Consider the following 23,369-nt stretch of genomic DNA (forward strand, 5'->3'; position numbering starts at 1 on the left):
CATATAAAAATCATACACTAAGCAAGGAGGAGGATATTGGGAGTATGCACGGATACAGCATGTTGTTGCACCCACCACATGACGATCCTTCTCAGGATCCCAATTAGAACCCCAATGTAGCCATACAACAAGTGACACCTTAGCATGACACTAGTTCAAATTGAATGGAACAGTGGATGGAATGTAATGGAACTGTCATCAACCCCTGAATTTTCCCTTGCAAGTTGGAGGACTTGAATGCAGGTTAACGTCTTACCCAAGACTGAGTAATTGCAGGTAAAGGGCCTTGCTCAAGGGCCAAAAGAGTGGAATCACCTCTGGCATTTATGAGAATCAAACCAGAAACCGTCCAAATGCAAACGCAGATCCTTAACCTCAGAGCCACCTCTCCTTCCTACACTCAGCAAAAGCGAGACAAACATGGCCAAAAAAAAAGAACCAACAGTAAAACTCAGTGTGAATGGCTCATCAGCCTACACAGTGGCTCTGTTCAAATAAACAAACAACACCTTTAGCTAAACATATTATGTATCTAACAATGACTGCCCTAAAAGAAAGAGAAAACGTGAAAGCAAAAGCAGTCAATGAACTAGAAAGCTTAGTTGGAGATCATGCATCTTGAGAAAATTGCTACACCTTACTAATATTTCAAATAGATGAAATATAATAAATATAATAAACATTCAAATATTCATCCTTAATATACAGAGAGTAGACATACTTTTTTTGATTATTTTAACTAGTACTACAATTAATTGCACTAGATTGAGTCTGGTATTTGCAAGGTTAGTAAGCCATAAATGATGTTTAAAGTACAGGATGGAAAAATTCGGGATTATGGTTTTTTATATTTGAAAACAATGGGTTAATTAAAAACAGTATTACGTGTGGTAAAAAATGACATGCAGCTTTAACTGAATTACCTATGCATTGAATTTAATTTTTAAATGTGTATAAAATACACAAATTGACACTAGTTTAAAAATAGGCTAAGAATTAATTACACATTGAATTTTTTATTTATGAAAATGTTGCTTAATATAAAGACTGATGTTGTTCTAAAACATAGGATAATATAACTGATAAGTTTAAAAGATATTGTATGTAATTTTGGAAAATGTATTTCCAGTGCAAAAAATGTTAAATAGCAGTCAAATGCTGATATAATATGCAACATGTGAACCTAGGACTCTGAATTGGTTGGAGTGATGCAGCCATCCAGAGATAATAAAACACATTTTCATCACCATCATCATCATCATCAGGTCCTTCCATGAAAACCCTAAATACAAAGAGGACTGTTTGACTTATGTTAGGTAGATTGCCCAGAGGGGACTGGGCGGTCTCTTGGTCTGGAATCCCTACAGATTTTATTTTTTTTCTTCAGCTTTTGGAGTTTTTTTTTTGTTTTTTCTGTCCACCCTGGCCATCGGACCTTACTTATTCTATGTTAATTAATGTTGACTTATGTTTATTTTTTATTGTGTCGTCTATTTTCCTATTCTTCATTTTGTAAAGCACTTTGAGCTACATTTTTTGTATGAAAATGTGCTATATAAATAAATGTTGATTAATTGATTGATTGACATTTTAGATAAGAGAATCAATAAACTGTTGGGAAACTGTAATGAAACGGATGTCAAAATATGCATGATGACTTTTGGACAGCATGTTGTTGAAACAACTTTGATAATTAACATACTTTACAGTGCCTGTTTTGTGTGATTGTTTAATTTTACATGATATTTAACTGCATTTACACTGATATTCAAGGTACCCTTGAAACACTCTTTTATAAATACATAAATATTGAGGATTATTTGTAAGGCAAAGCAATAAATAATAGACAAATACAGAACATTTATTTTTAAGTTTATCTGCTGCCAAATTACAATGGCTACCACGTATTGGACTTTGATGGCTAAGATGTTAATATGTTCATTACATGGCAGATGAATTCTGACACGAAAAATGCAAAAGAACAAAGGCACCTGAGTGCTAGCCATAAGCTGATTTCTCATTGGAAAAGTGATAGCCTAAGGCACCAGCTAATAACTGCAATGTACTCTGTGTCTGAAATATTTAAACAGTTCTTGTGCTGAAGACTCAAGTGTAGTACATCCACTGCAAAGCCATAAGAAGTTAAAAGAGATTGTTTTAAAACCACATGGGATAATCTGTTTAAGGAAAAGTGAAGGGCTGAGTCAATCGTCTTCAGCTGGTTTTGGTTTAAGTGTATTGTCTAATGTACAACAGTTGAATAAAATGAGAAAATGAAACGGTAACAATAACAGGATTACAACAATATCAAACATTTGACATAGTAATAGTCATCACAGCACAAGGAGAGTTGTCATTCATGAATGTTAATGTTATTAATGGAGGAAAAGGATTGTTTTTAAGACTGGAGATGCAGGATAGAAAAGAACACCCTGGATGACAGTAACCCATATGTATCTTCCATCTTCAAATAACCAAGTGGGATGTTCTAAACTGGGGAAGCTCTCACCAATTATGGAATATGCTATCTGTGAGATAAATTATTTCCATTTTAGTCCCAGGCTGAAATGAAAGGTTCTCAAAGTAACATTTAAAACAGTCGATCATCCCAAATACTTCCTGTATTATTTTTCCCTTCATCCTCCGAGTCTATACATCTGAGTCTATACATCAGGAAAAAATTACCCAGCTTGTTTATGCTACGCGTGCGATTACATTCAACTGAGTTTTATTTTCCAAGCCTTGTAACACCTTTGTTGAAAGACTGTGTGTCATTAGTTTGTTGCATGGGGAACTTTGCACTTAACTTGTAGTATATCACAGGCCACTCATGCCTAAATGTTTTATGGGAGCAAAAAGTGCAGTGAGTCAATATGAGTCAAAAGAAAGACACACTGCTCAGCTGCATGATTCTGATACCATAAAATAAATGTGTCAATGTGATGAAAGGTAAGTGGCAAAAGTGTGATTTTAAATAATCACAAGTCCTAGATCGTGTAGGCTCCATGTGGTTGCAGGTGCTCATGTGAGCATGCACGTACCACTCTGAGGTTGATCCCATATTCGGGTGCAAATGTAAAGTGTCAGTCAGGTGCTTCATTCACACCTCGGAGCAGGAGGATGGCAGCACATGCACCCAATTGGCTATATAAAGGGAGCCAGCACAGTAGAAAGGGGGATAAAAAGGGAACTGAAAGGAGGACAGTTAACACTAGAATCTCTGAAGCTTATGATTTTTTTCTTTGTCCCTGACATCCTTAAATATTCCTGACAAATGGCAAGAAGCTCGTAGCTCCTTATCACTGCACTAAGTGCCCGTCTTTGTTTTGCAAATGTATGGTTTGGCAGAACGCAGCCTGCTACAAACCATTCAGTTAGATGAAGGCATCGCCCTGTTGCAATCCTCACTTTAAAGTCTGTGTGTTGAAGTGTTTATCTGTGTTTGTAATGAATGTAATGTAATGAAATACTGTGATTTGAAATAAATACATTTCATACAGTACAGGCCAAACGTTTGGACACACCTCCTTATTCAATGTGTTTTCTTTATTTTCATGACCATTTACAGCACTCCATCACTTTCCTTCTTGGTCAAATAGCCCTTACACAGCCTGTAAGTGTGTTTGGGGTCATTGATCGTCCAACTAACCTGACTTCTGCACAACACAACTGCTGGTCCCAACCCCATTGATAAAGCAAGAAATTCCACTAAATAACCCTGATAAGGCACACCTGTGAAGTGAAAACCATTTCAGGTGACTACCTGTTGAAGCTCATCGAGAGAATGCCAAGAGTGTGCAAAGCAGTAATCAGAGCAAAGGGTGGCTATTTTGAAGAAACTAGAATATAAAGCATGTTTTCAGTTATTTCACCTTTTTTTGTGAAGTACATAACTCCACATGTGTTCATTCATAGTTTTGATGCCTTCAGTGAGAATCTACCAATGTAAATGGTCTTGAAAATAAAGAAAACACATTGAATGAGGAGGTAGGTGTGTCCAAACTTTTGGCCTGTACTGTATGTGTTCCATGTCTAAAACGATCTGTGTTAATACAGAATGACAGAGGAAATGCGAGGCAAGAAATGCTGAACACACGGATAAAACAGAAAATGTTTTCATATGCTATTGCAATAACAACATAATTTGGATGTGAAGTGTAGGATGTGGGTAGAATGAAGCCCAGATATCCAAGAAACACCTTCACAAAAGGTGTAACAAAACAAGTATGCTTTTATTCAAGAATAAAACGGAAGAAAAATGACTTATTCAATTTACATGTGGCTGGTACTTTGCTTGGTTTTAAATAAAAGCAGCAAACACTTTACACCAACCCCTTGCTTACTTTGAGTGTCCTTTTTTGTTAGGTAAATCCACAGGTATGTTATTGACAGTTTCAGGTTCAAGTGGCTCCTGGAAGAACCCAGGGTTTGCGAAGCCAACCTGGACAGTCACAGTCAAATTGTGCAAAGCATTAAGATTGTATATTTCTTCAGTTTGCATCAATAACATTTGCTCAGACTACTTTAAACTAGAACGTGGCACTAGACAAGGATGCCCCTTGTCACCGCTGCTGTTTGCGATTGCCATTGAACCACTGGCAATACATTGTCGAAATACTGATCAGATAAAGGGGATTAGCAGAGAAGGACTGGAACAGAAAATCTCATTATATGCAGATGACATGGTACTGTATATATCAGACCCAGAAAATTCTGTGCCTGCAGTCTTAGCAGCACTCACAGAATTTCAAAAGATCTCTGGTCTCAGAATTAATCTGAATAAAAGTGTACTCTTTCCAGTGAATTCTCAAGCATATAATATTAGATTAGACACCCTACCTTTTATCATTGCAGAACAGTTTAAATACCTCGGGGTAAACATCACAAGTAAACATAAAGCTCTTTATCAACAAAATTTCCGCGTCTGCATGGAAAAAATTAAACAAGACTTGCATAGATGGTCAACCCTTCATCTCACACTAGCTGGAAGAATTAACACTGTTAAGATGAATATTCTTCCTAAACTCCTTTTTTTATTTCAAAACATCCCAATATACATTAATAAATCATTCTTTAGGCAATTAGATTCAACAATAACCTCATTTATTTGGAATTCAAAACATCCACGCATCAAAAGAGCGACCCTACAAAGACAAAAGGCAGAAGGTGGCATGGCTCTACCTAACTTCCAGTTTTATTACTGGGCAGCAAATATACAGGCGATAAGAACCTGGACACAAATAGAAGAACATACACAGGCTTGGACCACAATAGAAGTAAAATCCTGCAGTACTTCTTTGTATTCCTTGCTTTGTGCTCCAATAAACACACGCTATCGGCAATATAAAAATAACCCAATTGTGCTCCACTCACTTAGAATCTGGAACCAATGTAGAAAGCATTTTAAGACGGAGAAGCTTCTATCTGTGGCACCTCTGCAAGAGAACCATCTCTTTCAACCTTCACAAACATATGCAGTTTTAATATCTGGAAAAAATTTGGAATTAACTTGCTTAGAGATCTTTATATAGACAACGTCTTTGCTTCCTATGAACAATTACATTCCAAATTTAACATTCCAGCTACACATTTCTTTCACTATCTTCAAATCAGGAACTTTGTTAAACAGAACCTTCCAGATTTTCCTCATCTTGCACCCTCATCCATGCTGGAAAAATATTGCTCAATCTCAAGGACTTAGACTCCATCTCTGCAATATATAAAATCATTTTACAATCCCTCCCTTTCAAAGATCCAAGAGGACACTGGGAAAAAGATCTCTCAATTAATATATCAGAAGAGGAGTGGAAAGTAGCAATGCAGAGAATTCACTCGAGCTCCATATGCGCAAAGCATACAATTATACAACTTAAAATTATTTATCGAGCACATCTGTCTCGACTAAAACTCTCCAAAATGTATCCAGGGCATGATCCAACCTGTGGACGCTGCAAATTAGTTCCAGCCTCACTAGGTCACATGTTCTGGGCCTGCACCAAATTAACATTATTCTGGACAAAAATTTTTAATTACCTCTCAGACAGCCTTGGACTCACAATCCCTCCTAACCCATTAACAGCTGTGTTTGGGGTTCTTCCAGAGGGTTTAAAGTGGAGAAAGACAAACAAATTGTGATTGCATTTACTACACTGTTGGCACGCAGACTTATTCTGATAAACTGGAAGAATCCAAACTCTCCTCTTTTAAGTCAGTGGGAAAATGATGTGTTATATTATTTGAAATTGGAAAAAATCAAATACTCAGTTAGAGGATCCGTACAGACGTTTTTCAAAACATGGCAGGATCTAATCAGTAATATTTTAAAATAAGTTCATGAAGCATAGAGAATTTATTAATTTAGGTATGTTTAAAAGCTGTAAAATTTTTATGCCGTTTGGCTTGCTCTCTCTCTCAAGGGTGGGGATCGATCTGTTCTTAACTCTATTTTTCTTTTTGTAAAAACTTGATTGCTTTGTATGGAGTGTAATAAAATAAATAAAAAAAAAAAAAAAAAAAAAAGATTGTATATTTCTTTTGGATAAAACAATAATTGCACTACATTTTTTGTTGATGAGGAAAAAAGTTTTTTTGGGTTCCAAAATCTATTTAAATGGTAGAACTGTCACATTGCCATTGTAACACTGTAACATTGGAGCAGATTTTCCTTTTCCATTACCAGTGATAAAGATTTTACAGGAATGGGGTGTGTAGAACCGTGTTTAATTTCAGAGTAGTCTCAGCCTAATATGATGGGAAAGGGTGGATTTCATAGTACTGCCACCTGTAAGACCCTTATGGAGTCTTCATAGCTAATAATGCAGGGGAGCGGAGCAGTACCATCATGTTTCACCCTGGATGCAGGTTAGACTGGTCTTCCCCATATTCAACTGTTGCAGTAACATGTAACTGTGAGCTACAATTGATATGTTGCTGCCAGCATCTATGACAGTGAAAAACTTGTGTTCATTTACCACCACCATTCCTGTGCAAGGAAAAGATGAAGGTGTTAACGACAGCACAGTAACTTCCTCCCTTAGCCCAGATGCAATCCATTGGCTTGTCGAGTTAAGGACAAGTGGGGATGGTGTGCCCAGCCTTCCCACACTTGAAACAGTGCAGGTGAGCCACAGGCTTCTCCATGGTATGGACTGTAGGCTCTAAATCATGACGGGTAGACCTTGTGTATTGACACGTCCCTGTCAGGAATGACACACAGACATTTTGGGATGCTTGGCTTGGACCACCAGTCTATTCCTCTCTAAGGTATCAATAAGTGCATCATGTTCTTATACGCTTGTCTGCGGACCAGCTGGGTAAGGATATTGGGGAGAGTTTTTACCAATAAGTTGCTGGCCACTTGTTCTACGACTTGCTTTGCGTCATTGATGCCTGGCTTCAACCAGCGTTTCACTCTACCCTAAATCTCTACCATACGACTGAGGACGAGAGGGTTGCCCAGGGTCAAACTGCCACTTATGGCACAGCCTTGACTGCTGATCCAAAGACAGACTGTACCTTTTGAGGATCTTGTCCTTCAAGGTATCATAGATGGCAGCAGCCTGTTCACCAAGGTCATAATAGGTCCATTGTGCTTCTCTATTCAGGAATGGTGCTAAAATGTTAGCCCACTCCACCTTCTCCCAGTGATGCCTAATGGCTGCACATTCATATATGAGGAGATATGACTCTGTATTGTCATGCTCTGTTGAGGTATAAGTACAGTATCTGGGAAGCAGCCCATGAACAATTATGTTGGAGAGTGATGTGAAATTGAGTCCATGCCTCTGACATGGCAAGTAGTTATACTCTGAGATGCTGCATTTCTGCAGCCATATTATCGAAAATGGTAATAAAGTCCTGCTCTTCAGACATCTTGGACACAGATCCTGCTAACTATGCCAATGTAATAAAGTAGACTGGAGGCAGAAAAAGGATTAGGGATGGCCAGCCCTAACAATGAAATACGTGTAAAAAATTCCCATCGATTTTTCTCACCATTTTTCCCCCATCCCCCTGTGCCAGCCCATCCTTATACAGCTCCTTGGGCGCAGCACCTTAATCACACACCACAGGAAGCTAATGAAGCAATTGAGAATGAATGCACACGCGCGTTCTGGTGCGACTACCCCAATTTACTTCATTAACTCCCCGCAGTCATGCAATAGTGCCCATGGAGACTGACACGGATATCTGGATTTAAAACTGGCCCTTCTTTTTGAAGGCACGGACCCACTATTCCAAATGGTCCTTTTTTGGTTTTATAGAACTCTAGTTTAAGGAAGAATGGTTTTCTGGCTTGCTCTTTTTCTATAAGTAAGTAATCAATTAGCCGATATAATGAGACTGCTGATAACATGCATCTTGCCACATTGGGTATTGTTTAATCTTGTCACAACTGTTATATAGTGCTTATGTTGCCTGCATATTTGAAGCTACCTTGGCATAATAAAATATTTTCATTTTTTGTATTGCGTCTGAACTGTATTTGTATTATTCACCCACAATCAGAGATCTCAAACCAACAATAAAAACACACAGGTATGATATAATTTCTCAAGTCAAACTGTAGTTCTGAAAAAATGTTTTATGCCTTGCATACATTACAATTGCAATTTACGGAGATCAATAATTCATTCCACTTCAAAAAAAAGATTAGAAAGTTATCTGCAAAGCATTCCTCTGATGAATTCTATGATTGTCATCGAGGAATGCAAAATTAGTCTATTATTTACTGTAAGCTCAGTCCCTAAACCCTCTCAATCCACAGACTAAACAGCTGTATTTTATATTATACTAGCTGTCCAATACAGCTCCACCTGCATAGTAGTGAAACAGGACAAACTTTAAAAATAAATTAAAAAAAAAAAAGTAATAATTTGTATTGAGAAAAATTTATATTCACAGCTTTCATGTCCTATGGCCTCTTGATATGCAATACTTTTTGTTTTGCTTTCGGGGTGAGAATGTAGCTGTGATCTCTTTGCCAAAAATGTAAAAAGTTGGCAAGGTATCTCTGGCCAAGTGGAATGTAGGTATGCTCCAACATCAAACGTTTCCACTGTATCTAATCATGTTCAGCTCTGAATGGGAGAGTGTCCCCCATGAGGGGAGAAGAGCATGTGGCCGTAATATCTCTGCCAATGAGCAGGTACCCACTAAAAGCTGTACTATAGCTGTGATCTCGCTCTTGAAAATATCAAACTTTACTCTTTAACAATCACTAGATTATATTGTGTGCTGAACAGGTATCGCTAGCTAAGCGGAGGCAAGGTACACTCCAATACGTGGCGCGAAGTAGAGTGACTCAAACAGAGACTGGTGCATGAGTGAGGATGGCCCCACCCAGCTGCCTACTCCTGAGGTCCAGCCCACCCCTCCCCTTGGCCTGCAACCTGTCTCCAGATTTGTGCGAATAAATTGGTGACACAACCAAACTATAATACTTAGCGCGATGAGAGAAGTTGCTAAATCAACCAAAATGTTCAAGTAAATTATAGAAAAACACCTAATCTAAATCTGTTCTCTCGTGAAAAGCGGGCAAACAGACAGACAGAAGTTGGATTTTACATATATAGTGATATGGAAGACTTGCCATTATTGAGGGAACCATGAATTCTTCACTTTATCAAAATATTCTTAAGAAAAATATCCAGTCATCTGTCTGTAATCTGAAGATGAAGTATAACTAGGTTTTACAGCAGAGCAATGACCAAAAACACACAAGCAAGTCCATAACTGAATGGTCCAGAGGGAAAGAATTTAAAATTTGAGTGTACTAGTCAAAGTCTGGACTAGAAGTCAATACAGAAATTGTTGTAGGACATTAAACGAGCAGGTCACTCACTCAGACTTACCAATTAAAGCAGTTCTTTAGTGGGCTAAAATTCCTCAAGACTAATGTGAGAGACTATTGAGATTATTGATGCAAAAGGTACTGCAAACAAATATTGCAATAAAGGAGGTTATTATTTGTTCACATGGCCAATGCTGATGCTAGATAACTTTGTTCTTTGAATAAAGTGATACAAAAACTGCACTGAGTGTGTTCACTCAGATGCCCTTTCTCTAATATTGTGTTTTGTCTAAAGACAATTCATTTAAAATATGCAAAAACAGGATATCAGTAAGGAGACTAATACTTTTTCACAGCCCGGTGTAGTTTCAAAGCAGCTAATTCCCTATAAATCACCTATTCTACCTTCCATAAAGAAGTCAAACTACAATATCAGCTCATCTCTAGACAGTGTATGCCAAATTACCCAGAATGATTTAGAATCCAAGTCCATGTTTGCTTAATACAGCACCTCTCTTATTGAACAGCACCCCTAAGTACGTTACAAAACAAGATAACATCACTTCAAGAAACACCCATAAAATCAACAAGCTAATTAAAAAGGCAGGCTCAGTTATGGGGCACACTCTGGACCCTCGTACCTAAGAAGAAAGTTAAAATGAAACTTAGTGCTATTATGATAAATGTGGCATATCCTTTCTCTGACATACTAAAATGGAGTACTTCAGCCAACACATTTTTCAGCAGAAGTGTGTCAAGAAACACTACTGGGGCTTCTTTATACCAACAGCAAAATTCCTCGCTGTGACTGAGAATGTCAAGAGGTTTTTAGTCATTCCAGCGTATATTTGTAATGGGTTGTTGTTTGTCATAACATTTATTTATTGAGTCAAATTTATCTTTATATAGTGCCTTTCCGATGCTCTACACAAGAAATGGAATTAAAACAATAATAACATCAGATGTGTTTTTATATTATTTTGGCTATATTACTTACTGCTTTCAGTTGCCAGTCAAGCTTTTATTAAACCTTCAAAAACAAAATGACCAACGCGGATATTTCTCAAGAAAGAAAAAAGAAAAGAAAAGAAAAAAGACAAAAAAAAGTGCCAGACTTCATTTTGCTCAAATTAAAAAGCATCCAGAGTTAAATTTATTACAGCAATTCTAATTCAAAACCAAGCAGCACTTATCAGGAAGCAAGAATAAAAATGAAAAGTACATATTTATGACAATGCTAAAGCAGATGCACAATGGACTGAATCACAAAGTGCTGAGTCTTGCAGTCCAAGGTAAAACTGTCAGAGCGCCAAGGCTTGACCTTATTAATGGTCCCAAGTTCCCAACTGAGCGATACGTGGGCCTGTGAGGCGTTCAAATACTCCTGCCTTTTAATTACTTCCCTTCAACCTTAGAACTTACAAATTCTGCTAAGGACTGCAACTTCTCCTGTGAATACAAGACATGCAACCTGGCACATCAAACTGTGAAGTACCAGCTTAATTAAAAATACAGAAAAGGATTGAAAATAATAAGTCCATACATATTTGGATAGTGGCATAATTGTTACAGGACATCAGAAAGACAATTATATACATTCTTAATTATATATATATATATATATATATATATATATATATATATATATATATATATATATATAAATATATATACCATAATCCTAACAATTCATCAATTTTTATTTAATCGCCCTCGATATAATGATGCAGAAAAGCTATATTAAAAAGCTCATATCCTTTATTTGTTTTCAGTAACAGTATATGGGGGGTAGAGAGACAAACGAATAAAATTGTATCAGAGTCCAAATACTTAAGGACTATATTGTCAGTTTCTTTTATAAATGTAACACTAATTGTCATAATTGTTTCGTATTAGGAGAATGACTGATCATTTGCCAAGAAATGAAGACAGTCATCCTAATCTTTAGCTTCACTTGATTAGTATTTTATCAATAATTATAACTCATCCACCCAAAAAAACAAAGTCTCTGTTCTTAATTATCACCTCCTATGGAATCATAGGACAAACATCATTTACTACATGTTTGAATATGCATGGTGTTTCTGGAGGCTAATGTGGGGGGGGAGGGTTGGGGCGTGTGTGGCAACTGTTTTAAAATTTTATCAATAAACAGAAAAAAAAATTATTTTGAAAAATAAATATTCTTTTAAAAATATGCAAAACGTAAAAACCTTAAAAATCTAAGTGTGGATCGGTTTATACCTCCTACCCATGTTTGGACAGAAATTTCTGACTGACTTCAACCTAATTTGGAAATCTATTAACTGACAGCTTTAATTAGCAGACATGCCTCCTTACCACTTCAACACCAAAAAGTAACAGTGATATACTTTAAAGAACAAAAATATTTATTCCAATCTGCTAGATGGTGATATTCAGAAGTAATTGTATGAATTACAGTTGAGACAATGACCAACTACCCCACATGGAAAATCCAAATAAAAGGTGCCAGACAGTGGTTTCCCCTTAATATTTTTCTTAAAAGGTGTAAACTAAGTAAGATTAAGACAATAAAAAATATTCATTATCATCTTCAAACCTGATTAATCTAATTCAGGGTCATGGGTGCCAAAACCTATATCAGCAGCATTGGATGCATAGCAGCAACCCATCCTGGATAGGGCTCCATTTCATGCAGGGCTTAATAAAAAGCGCAAACCCACACTCATTCCCACACAGGGACCAATTTGGAATAACCAATTAACTTAATCTGAACATCTTTGTGACAGAAAACCGGAGTACCTGGAGCAGCATGGTGATATTATATTCAACACTGCCCCATCATTATTACAGTGTCAGGTATTTTACTTTCTGCCATTTATTTTTCATTTTGTATTGTTAGTCTTGTGATCTTACATTATTCAAGGAATCAAAGATGACTGACACATTAAATCGCTACAGGGTATGGTAGAGCTGTCAGCTCTTCAGATCATTTTAGAAAAGCCAGACTCTGTCATTTTCATATTTCTCTTTGTAGCATTTGCTATTAGGGTTTGTGTTGTGCAACACTGTAATTTCTGTGTATTTTGAGCAGATCTGTATTTATGCTCCCATAGTTTTGCCCAGTCTTTTTATTTCCTTTGTTTAATGCAATATGATGTTTATATATACCAGGGATTAGTTAAAATAGACAAGTTGTTGCAACCTATACATGGAATTGCCTTTCTACTTAACTTTTCTAGCATTATTGACTGTCAATTTTTCTGGCAATTTCTCTTCAAAATTCTACAGTTGTGCAATATTTCTAAATTAGAGATAACAGGCTTTCAAAGGCTTTAAAATCATTATAAAGATGACAACTAAATTTCAGATATACACAGACAAACCAAGTATTTTCAGAAATATTATCTACTATATGTTTTTTTATTTAAAGACAAAATGTTATCACTTATGCACAGCATTATTTTACTGAAGAAGTTTCAATGGTTAACCCTGGACAAAACGTTACAATATACACCCAGTTGCCATTTGTTTAATGCAAACATCCTGTTCTCCTGAGCTGCCAGACACCTACAACTCATTGTATATGTGTCCAGATGTGGCCAAGAGCTTTACTCATCATTCAACGAAATATCAGAAAGGGCAACATCTATAATCTCACCAAATTTAACTGTAGAATAATTGTTGGTGCCAAACCAGTTGCTTAAAACATCTCATACACAAAAGCCATCCTTCAATTATCATGCAGTACAGAGCCTCCACAGGCTGCAATCATTACTACAAAACACATGATACAAGAGACTTTGATTATTGGCGTCATACATGGTAACTCCAGCATCTCAGAAAGAGCTTTACTTCCAGTGATTTCTATGTACTACAGTCTCAAACACATTGCACACAGAATTTTGCAATAAACAAAAAACACCCAGTGAATGAATTTCTATGGGCAAAAACATTTTGCTAATGAAAGTGCTGACCAGAGAATGGCTAACATTCATATATTCAAATAAAATCTCTTTATAACAGTAGTCTGCAGAAGGGAAAACCTGAATGAACAACACATCTTCTTAACTAGATGTGAATGGGCTACAACAGCAGAAGACCATGCCAGTTTCCACTCCGGTCCACTAAAATTTTATAATATTGGGAACGTGATCACTAAAATGGGAGAAATGTCAATTGGAAAATCAACATGTGGATGGCAGAGCCTAAATTTGGCATGAACAGTATGAATTCATTGTTCTATTGTGCTTTCTCTCTTTATATTACAGGCTATTGGTAGCAATGTAATGATGCGGGGAATATTTTCTTTTCCCTCTGAATACTAATTGACCATCATCTGAATACTACAGTGTACTTAAGCATTGTTGTTCATCATTCTAATCCCCTTTTCATTTATTGTCTACACCTTTTCACAATGGATACTTCCAGCAGGATAATGTTACAGGCCACAAAACACATACTGTATTGTTTCAAGCTGGTTTCATGAACATGATAGTGAATTCAGTTTATTCCAATAGCCTCTACAATCCCTAGAACTCAATATATTAGAGATTGCTTAGAATAAGGTGCAAAGGGAGTTCTGTGGCATGAATGTGTGCCTTTAAAACCTACAGAAATCCCATAATGCTTTTGAGTCAACATGGGCCAAAATCAGCACAGGCTGTGACTTAAAAGGGAACGATGAATATAACCCTCACAGGTTCTTAGTTTTCAATTTTATAAAATAATGTATAATAAAATGTAAAAATAATAATAAAAAAAGAGAGTTGTATCTGCAAAGTTACAGAAACATCCGTAAATGAACCCAGTGTTTTCTCATGACAGATAGTACTGTAGCTCAGCTCTTCTTTTCCCGCTTCCCTTTAACATCTATAACCCCAGGAAATTACACAGAGTAGAAGACATGCAAGAATTTACTGTAGTTATACATTTATTTATCATTGTTAATATGCCCAAATTATAAGGAAGCAGAGTATAGCGAGTAGAGCTGTCAAATTAGTCAAAAGATAAGCTCTGAATATTCCAATTAAAAATAAGTAAATACTATTCAAATAGATTCAAATTTAGGTTAACGAGTATGGGCATTACACACGCATACTTGTACATGAATTTTTTTATACTAGACACCAGCTACAAAACCCACACAATATTGCCACAAATACATCAATTTGCAGAGGTACAGGGAATGAAAAAAAAAATATATGTATATAATATAAAAAATATTTTGGGACATGGGACTTTTTCAGAGACGAGATGTGATTTTCTCAGAGAGACACTTTCACGTCACACGAGACAAACAGTAGATGACAAAGTAGAACGTCGTAAAGAATTCAAAAATGTTGGCGCGATACACATGCAGAGCAGGTTAGATATAATGGAAATACGAAAATTTGAAAGTCTCCAAAAAATTATAGTAAAGATTGCATTAATACAGACGTAAATTATTACTCGGTGAAACAACGGAACATCGAAAAGAGATTGAATATATTGTTTGGATTTAAACTTTAAGTCGGAAAAAATGTAGATCGTCTAATTTGTATTACCATCAGGGAAAAATAGTGCCTCTTCCCAATGAAGTGGCGTATCCACGAGAATTATAAGATTTGTTGTTTGGTGAAAATAAAATCCACATACGTTGTTACACTTGGGTCACAGAGTTGCACAGATACATAGCAAATTTTAGAGACAGAAACATTATTCAGACACTTCAAACAAACAGTCTCTTTCAGGAGTGAATCAAACTCTGTGTGTAGTCGGAGGAGACAGTTCCATCTCTCAATTAAAAGAATAGAAAATCTTACTTTTCATGGGGACGCGCCTCGGGAGCGGGACCCCAAAACAGGAGCAGAGGATTTCTGGGAGAGAAGAGAGACAAGGCAGTGAGACAAAAGTACAGCTGCTGTACAGGCTTTTAAATGTTTGAAGCACAGTCCGAGATGCAGATCATGCAGCATGGCAGCGGCAGCAGACCAGCCAGCAGTTGATCGAGCAAAGAGGAGGTTAAAAAACAAAACAAAAAACTATTTGTTACCAATTGAATCACTGTTTAAGAGGGGGTTTCAGAGGAGCGACTGCATCTCCTTGGGGTGAGTTCAGCCACCCTCTTCACAATGCAAGCAGAAGTGACGTGAAGTGGCTGGCGCGTAGGGCAGGCTATGGTGAGTGAAGCATATAGTATATATATTAATAATAATTTAGCGGAAATGGGCACCAGCATGTGAGGTTCTAAAAGAGTTTAAGCTTCTTTTTTTATGCTTTTATGGCTCGGTGTCCTGACAAGGAACACAAGGAATAGAGGTCAGTTAGTAAGACCGTGACAGGGTCAGAATAGCAAACAAAGTAAAAGACCAAGCAAGAGGCAGGCAGGTTGAGTGTGGGCTTGCTTAATTATTATTATTTTGGAGGTCTCCAAAGGGCAGCAGTTGGGTACAGTTAATATCACGCCATTCAGAATAAAAAGCCAGTTGGCATATGTGGACTTACTTAGAAAAGCAATTCCTGTGCGGCTTTCAGGATCATCATGGTATCAGAACTGTAGCCACACAATCTGCCTAATTTTTGTCTCCTATATATATTCAGCAATAGTCTAATACAGGTGGTCCGAATATTTTTAATTGTACCACGTTGTATTAAACATTATGCATCAAGTCAGTAGCCACGTAAGACAGTGACTAGATGTAGGACATGTAAGACAATGTTAGCTCTTTAAAGTGAGAAGTTTAAAGAGTTGTAATATAATTAAAATAATAATTATGAGTTTTTTTCATTTACTCATTTGAGAATTGCAAAAACAGATCTCCAAAATAATGTACCTTTGCACAGCACGTAACTGGAGTAACCAAACTATACTGCAGATAAAAATGTACTTTTACAATTAATGTTAGCTTTTGCCTGCAAATAAGACCTTTTTTAAACACAGTTGAAATATATTTGAATAAAGACGCTTGATCTGACAGCATTAAACAATGAATGTTGGTTACAAAACAACAGAACCCGATACAGCTAGATGTATAGTTTCAAGGTGGCACATAAGCTTGTAGTTATACTTGATTCTTTCAGGTCAGCTCATTTCAGGACAGCTTCTTTAAGATGGAAAAAATGGTTGAGAGAGACTGCATACTTTTACAAGCCTGCTCTTATTGTGACCCTGCAGCTCCTGGACACTTCAATGGGCTATTCAACGCAACAGTTCAGGCACATTCAAGCACCCCTAGTTCAGCACTTTCTCTAGCTTCAAATAAACAAGTCAGAAAAGATGCAATTAAGTCATTAAACTGACCTTATCTGGTCAATTGTTATCAATGAAACCCTGAGGGTAGGAAAAACTGGTTTGTCCTTTTTCCTTGCTCTTTGAACATTCTATCAGTATAAAGCTAATTTTAGAAATAAAGACATACAATATATTTATTAATCTATATGCTAGGTATTACTGCATCCACTGTTAAGTATATTTTTGCAATAAATGGTATCTCATATTCCAACAGATGAAGGAAGTGACTTGCAGAGTCTTATTCCAGATAGAAGTGGACAATATGATCAAAATTTATAACACAATTAAAAATTATTGTATTTCTGGTATACATGACAGTAGAATATCTGTGCATATACTTTTCAGACTTAATCCATTTTAGGTGCTTGTGTTGCTCTCATTTCACAGGTTAACAGCATGTCGTTCTACTGTGATGTTTCTTTTTAGAAGGACCAAACTAAAGTAATTCCAAAATAGCTTCATTGTGCAAAATAATACAATAAGAAGAACTGAGTGACAATAAAAATAAGTATTCAGTGGGCTATTCTTCCCTTGGTTCCTCACTGAACAAACAAAATCATGCATAACTAGAGTTTTAAGACTGTCTTTTAAATCAACTTTGTGAACATGAAGAAAAATGATATGAAGACAAATCAAAGAAAACCCATTTCCACTGAATAAATATTTACACAGCAGATGCTGTCAAACCAAGTTCTAAAATCTATCCTAATAAGGAACGTTTTCACACTTGTCACACTACTAAAATTAGGAGATCTCAAGAGCACACTTTTCAATTTTCAAAATCCTTTTTCTACAAAAATCAATGTTAGTGGGCAATTTTTAAAAAAATTATTCTAGTGAAGAAATATCATTATTTTTACCAAACAAAACATCTTCCATTCTGTTGCATCTAACTTTGAAGATGTACAGCATTTCAACATGCTTGGATGAAAATAAAAAATAATGCTTTTTGTTACCTACTTCTAACTTTATACTTATAGTAGGGGTGCACGATCATGACAAAATGAATAATTAAAGCCTATGAAAATCTACCTACAGCCTACGAAAAATGTCATACTGCCAGGCCACCTTAAATTCCCTCGCACCTCTTCATCAACATCTTTCTTTTGCAAATGTGTTAATCAGCTCAGACAGCAAGCAGCCTGCTACCACATCCCCCACTGACTCAGCTGATGTCAGTCGCAAAGTTTATCTGATTGTGAGGTGTTTGGAACTGTACAGGGTAAATTTATTTGGAATTTTATGTATGTTCTGTGTCTACAACAATCTGGATAAATGTACGATGACAGGAAATGCGAGGCAAGAAATGTTGAACATGTAACTAAAACAGAATTTTTTTTCCTGTTCCACTAATAATTGGCAAAATGTTGACATGAAGTGTATAATGTGTGAAGACTGACGTCCAAATATCAAATGAACACTTTCTAAAGAGGTTTAACAAAACAAGTGCATTTTACTTCAAGAATATAACCAAAGAAAAAGAAATTATTCAATTTACTATTTGCTGTCAATGAGTAAAAGCTGAAGCTCAAATATTAATTGACAGAAACTTGACTGTATGCTTGGCTGGTATAGAGGTAAATGCTGCTGCCACGTAAGCAAATGGTTGCGGGTTCAAGCCTGGGCTCTCCTCATTTTGAGTTGTGAGCTATTATTATTATTATTATTGCTATAATATAATAAAAAAAACATACATTTGACTTGAGTCTGTAACACCCAGTGTAAATTTTTTGCTACATGTAAAAGATATTGCTGAAGGAATATAAGCAGACACACAAACGCTGGTGAATCATGTCTTCTTGGTATCTTGGATGATTAGTAACAGCTAATAAACCTGTCTGCTACTTATAGAGAACAGAACACCTGGATTCAATGTGAAAGATTTAGGTAACGATGTTAAAGGCTATTTATAGAGCACATGCTGCGAAGAAACATTTGGGTGGGACAACCTCTGATCATGTGATTCCTTATTACAGCTTCTCAGGGTCAGTTTGTGGGGATGCTTATTTGGATCATGGCAGGCAGTTACCCACGGTCATTACACTGCTAGTCCAAGAAGAAAAGTTGTTCTAGTAATACACTGAAAGATCTCTGATCAGTAAAGATTCTCTTACTCTAAGAAATGTATAATGACAAAACAGTATTACTTTGGAAAAATTAGTGAATCAAGCAGGTAGCAGTTACGCAACTGAAGTACATATAAACATTCTTGTAAGCAGAAGTGTTTTCAGTAGAGACAAGTTTATTTTTATTGATATAGGCAATGATCTAGAAAGCTGAAGAGGGGTAGAGAGAGTGTTAACGCACGCTAAACATGTTTTCAAATAGGTGAAACAATATGAAGTTACTGCATTTATTTACCTAACATTAAAACACTAAGCACATTAGCCTTGACTCTTGTTAAATGCCTTGACATAACAGTAAAGTCTGTGACATACCAAACAACAAGGCCTTCCTTGTGAGCTCTGATGTCTTTACAACCCTGACACAGATTTAAAATACAGAGATATTCATGGCCTACACCAAGGCGGAATATTCCAGTAATCACCATGCATTTTATTTTGTATCTAGGATTCTCTGGTGACAGGTCACCCCACAGCCCATCTGCTAGGGAATGCAGTTTTCTATCTATAATCTCTAATCTTCTATCTCTATGGTAGTACCATTCCAGAAACCTATATTCATGATTCCAGACAAAATGTATCAGGTGTATAAACTCTGACAATAATTTTATATATCATTGATAGCAAAAGTATTCACACTATTACTGAAATTTAAGTCATTGTTGATGTAAAGACTAAAATCTGTGTCACCTTGAGTAAGAAGCTGCAACCAACAATATTTAAGTGAAACACAAATAAAACATATACATAGACACCAAGTTCTCCGTCTATACATAAAAGACCTGAATGTATCTTAATTTTTAAGCAAATAAAGAGAATAAAATGCCCTGCCTCCCTAAGAGAAACAAACAGGGACTCCTTATGTAAAACAATCAATCCAAATAAAAAGTGGCTCCTGAATCAGAATAACAACGTGAAGGAAATCATAAGGCAGAGAAGAGTGCAAAAGAGGGAGCTTTAAAGAAAAAGGGCTGCACTAAATAAAACAGATGCCCAGAAAACTGCTTTAAAACAGACAAATATGAGAAGAAGAGAAACAGGGTGTACAAACCTCAGAACGGCTACACCACATAGGAAACTGCCAGAGACTCACAGAAATAAAAATGCTGTTGTGTTTGTGTGGGAGTAGAAAACAGAGAGTGAAAAAGAGAGACACCGAGAGAAAGCCTATACAGTATGTACATACTCACCATATCAGGCAAATTTAGAGTCGCTGATTAATCTAACATATTTAACATCATTTTTACAGTGTGTAGGGAAATCTGGACTACTCAAAGAAAAATCACATGCAGACAACAGAGCATGCAAACTCCAGAGCAAGACCAAGTGAAAATCAGAAAAGAATTAACATTACAATCTGCTGCTATCAAAGACTCTCTGTATTTCTTAGGGAGATCTGTTTTAGAATTGTGGTGTTACTGGATATATTAATGAAAAAATATTTCTGCATGATTAAAGTATAAATAAGGTAAAGGTTATCCCAATCTATTGGTGCTTGATTCAATGAAGAAAACCATGAAAATAAAAAGTTACTGTACATTTTAAACTGCACTACAGCTAGACCAAGATAAATTAACTTCAGGAGAAATGTATATATGTATTGTTTAAGCAGAAAGGAAAAATTGTTCAAGTACTGAAAAGAAAAAAATCAGGTTTCTGCCTTTCAGAACCATGCTAAATTCTCTGGCACAAATTTCATGGAAAACACAAGAATACCTGTAAAAACAAACTATAATTAATGGCCAACCTAGAAATAATGTAATCCAACAAAAGCCTTCATATATGGCAATAATTTGTAGTGCAAGAAACATTTCACTAAAGAATCATAAATAACAAAACACTGCACAACAATATCCAATCCCCCACAAAACAAGAAAAATGCATAGTAAACCAATGTAAAGATGCACATATTAATTGCCACTATTGTAGTACAATCATCTGTTAGAAAGCAGATATTTTTTACTGTAATTTGTATCAAACACTGACCCAGGCCAATACTTTTCTCTCTATAGTCAGAACTATGTCAGTGCTATTTGATGCTATTTCTGGCAGTTTCTTCAATATGCTGCAAACTCAATCTTTTCTTATTGCAAAAATTACAGGATAGGGATTATAAAAACCCCAGTCCAATCAGATGGCTACATTTACCTGAAGGGATGATAACTGAGCTTTTGATATTTAAAGCTTTGCAGAATACTTAACTTCTTTACATAACCACCAAGACCACTGTTCATTTTTTTTTCTTTTCCATTCAAACTCCCTAGGCTCTAGGTTGCTCATTGTTCATACACCATAGCTATTCTGTGCAAAATTCTTCTTTCTAATATCTTTTGTATGCTTTGAGTGTTTAAGATACAACCTTTTGTCTTCTCAGGCATGCCTTTATCTAAACTGCCTTGAGGTTCTAGGATGAGGAGTACTATTTAAATAAAAATTGATTGATTTAAAAAAATATATATATTTTAAAAGATGGTTATTCACATTTACTTACTTGGATCCACAGATTTCAAAACATGTTCTGTACATAAAAATGTTTGCTGCTTTCTGCTGAAGAGATAGAGAGCTGAACATACAGATCTGGTATGACCATAAGATGGGTATCTGACAGGTAGAAAAAAGTACAATGAAGGACTGGGAACACAGTCTGAGGACACTGATCGACAGAGCATGTGATAGGCCTGCAGGCTATGTGCACACTACAATGAAAATGCCAGTGAAATCACAAATTGTCAACACATCCCTACATCCTATGAATAAATCTTACACTTGCTTTAGTACTCAAAGCACTTAGCCTTTCATTACTGATCCATGGTGCTTTGTGTTACAACTTAGTATACACACTTTGAAAGCAATCTTTAGAATGTTAAGCTTCTGGTTCGGACATTGTCTCATGCACAGTATATTCAAAACCTTTGTGGAATGCCTAACTCATGAGTGTTAACTTAATGTTTTTAAGCACTTCCATCCATCCATCGTCTTCCGCTTATCCAAGGTCAGGTTGCGGGGGCAGCAGCTTGAGCAGAGACACCCAGACTTCCCTCTCCCCGGCCACTCCTTCTAGCTCTACTTGGGGAATCCTGAAGCGTTCCCAGGCCAGCCGGGAGACATAGACCCTCCAACATGTCCTGGGTCTTCCCCGGGGCCTCCTTCCGTTTGGATGTGCCCAGAACACCTCACCAGGGAGGCGTCCAGGAGGCATCCTGATCAGATGCCCGAGCCACCTCATCTGACTCCTCTCGATGCGGAGGAGCATCGGCTCTACTCTGAGCCCCTCCCAGATGACTGAGCTTCTCACCCTATTTAAGGGAAAGCCCAGACACCCAGCGGAGGAAACTCATTTCAGCCAATTTTATTCGCAATCTTGTTCTTTCGGTCACTTTTCGGTCATAGTTCATGACCATAGGTGAGGGTAGGAACGTAGATCGACTGGTAAATTAAAAGCTTTGCCTTATGGCTCAGCTCCTTTTTCACCACGACAGACCGATGCAGAGCCTGCATCACTGCGGTCGCCGCACTGATCCACCTGTCGATCTCAAGCTCCATTCTTCCCTCACTTATGAACAAGACCCCAAGATACTTGAACTCCTCCACTTGGGGCAGAATCTCACTCCCAAACCTGAGAGGGCACTCTACCCTTTTCTGGCTGAGGACCATGGTCTCAGATTTGGAGGTGCCGATTCCCATCCCAACTGCTTCACACTCAGCTGTGAATTGATTCAGAGACAGCTGAAGATCACGGCCTGATGAAGCAAACAGGACAACATCATCTGCAAGAAGCAGTGACCCAATCCTGAATCCACGAAACCGGACCCCCTCAACACCCTGGCTGCACCTAGAAATTCTGTTCATAAAAGTTATGAACAAAATCGGTGACAAACGGCAGCCCTGGCAGAGTCCAACTCTCACTAGAAACGGGTTTGACTTACTGCCGGCAATGCGGACCAAGCTCTGACACCAGTTGTACAGGGACTGAACAGCCCTCATCGGGGGTCCGGTACCCCATACTCCCAGAGCACCCACCACAGGATTCCCCGAGGGACACGGTCAAACGCCTTTCCAAGTCCACAAAACACATGTAGACTGGCTGGGCAAACTCCCATGCACCCTCCAGAACCCTGTTAGGGTGTAGAGCTGGTTCACTGTTCCGTGACCAGGACGAAAACCGCACTGTTCCTCCTGAATCTGAGGTTCGACTATC

The 23,369-nt window shown here is 37.1% G+C and overlaps 1 protein-coding gene across 3 annotated transcripts in view; it reads right to left on the reverse strand.

Moving 5' to 3' along the window:
- The window catches only part of zfyve28 (zinc finger, FYVE domain containing 28), a 411,740-nt gene that overhangs the window by 170,444 nt on the left and 217,927 nt on the right, over positions 1-23,369 (reverse strand). Inside the window, exon 2 of one of the 3 annotated variants that reach the window (XM_039751732.1) lies at positions 15,580-15,633. The exons of the other annotated variants lie outside the window; for them this stretch is intronic. The gene's annotated coding sequence lies outside the window, so the exon portion shown is untranslated. The remainder of the gene's footprint in view (positions 1-15,579; positions 15,634-23,369) is intronic. 3 annotated transcript variants of the gene reach the window in all.

Source organism: Polypterus senegalus, chromosome 4 (genome assembly GCF_016835505.1).
Source record: "Polypterus senegalus isolate Bchr_013 chromosome 4, ASM1683550v1, whole genome shotgun sequence".
NCBI lineage: Eukaryota > Metazoa > Chordata > Cladistia > Polypteriformes > Polypteridae > Polypterus > Polypterus senegalus.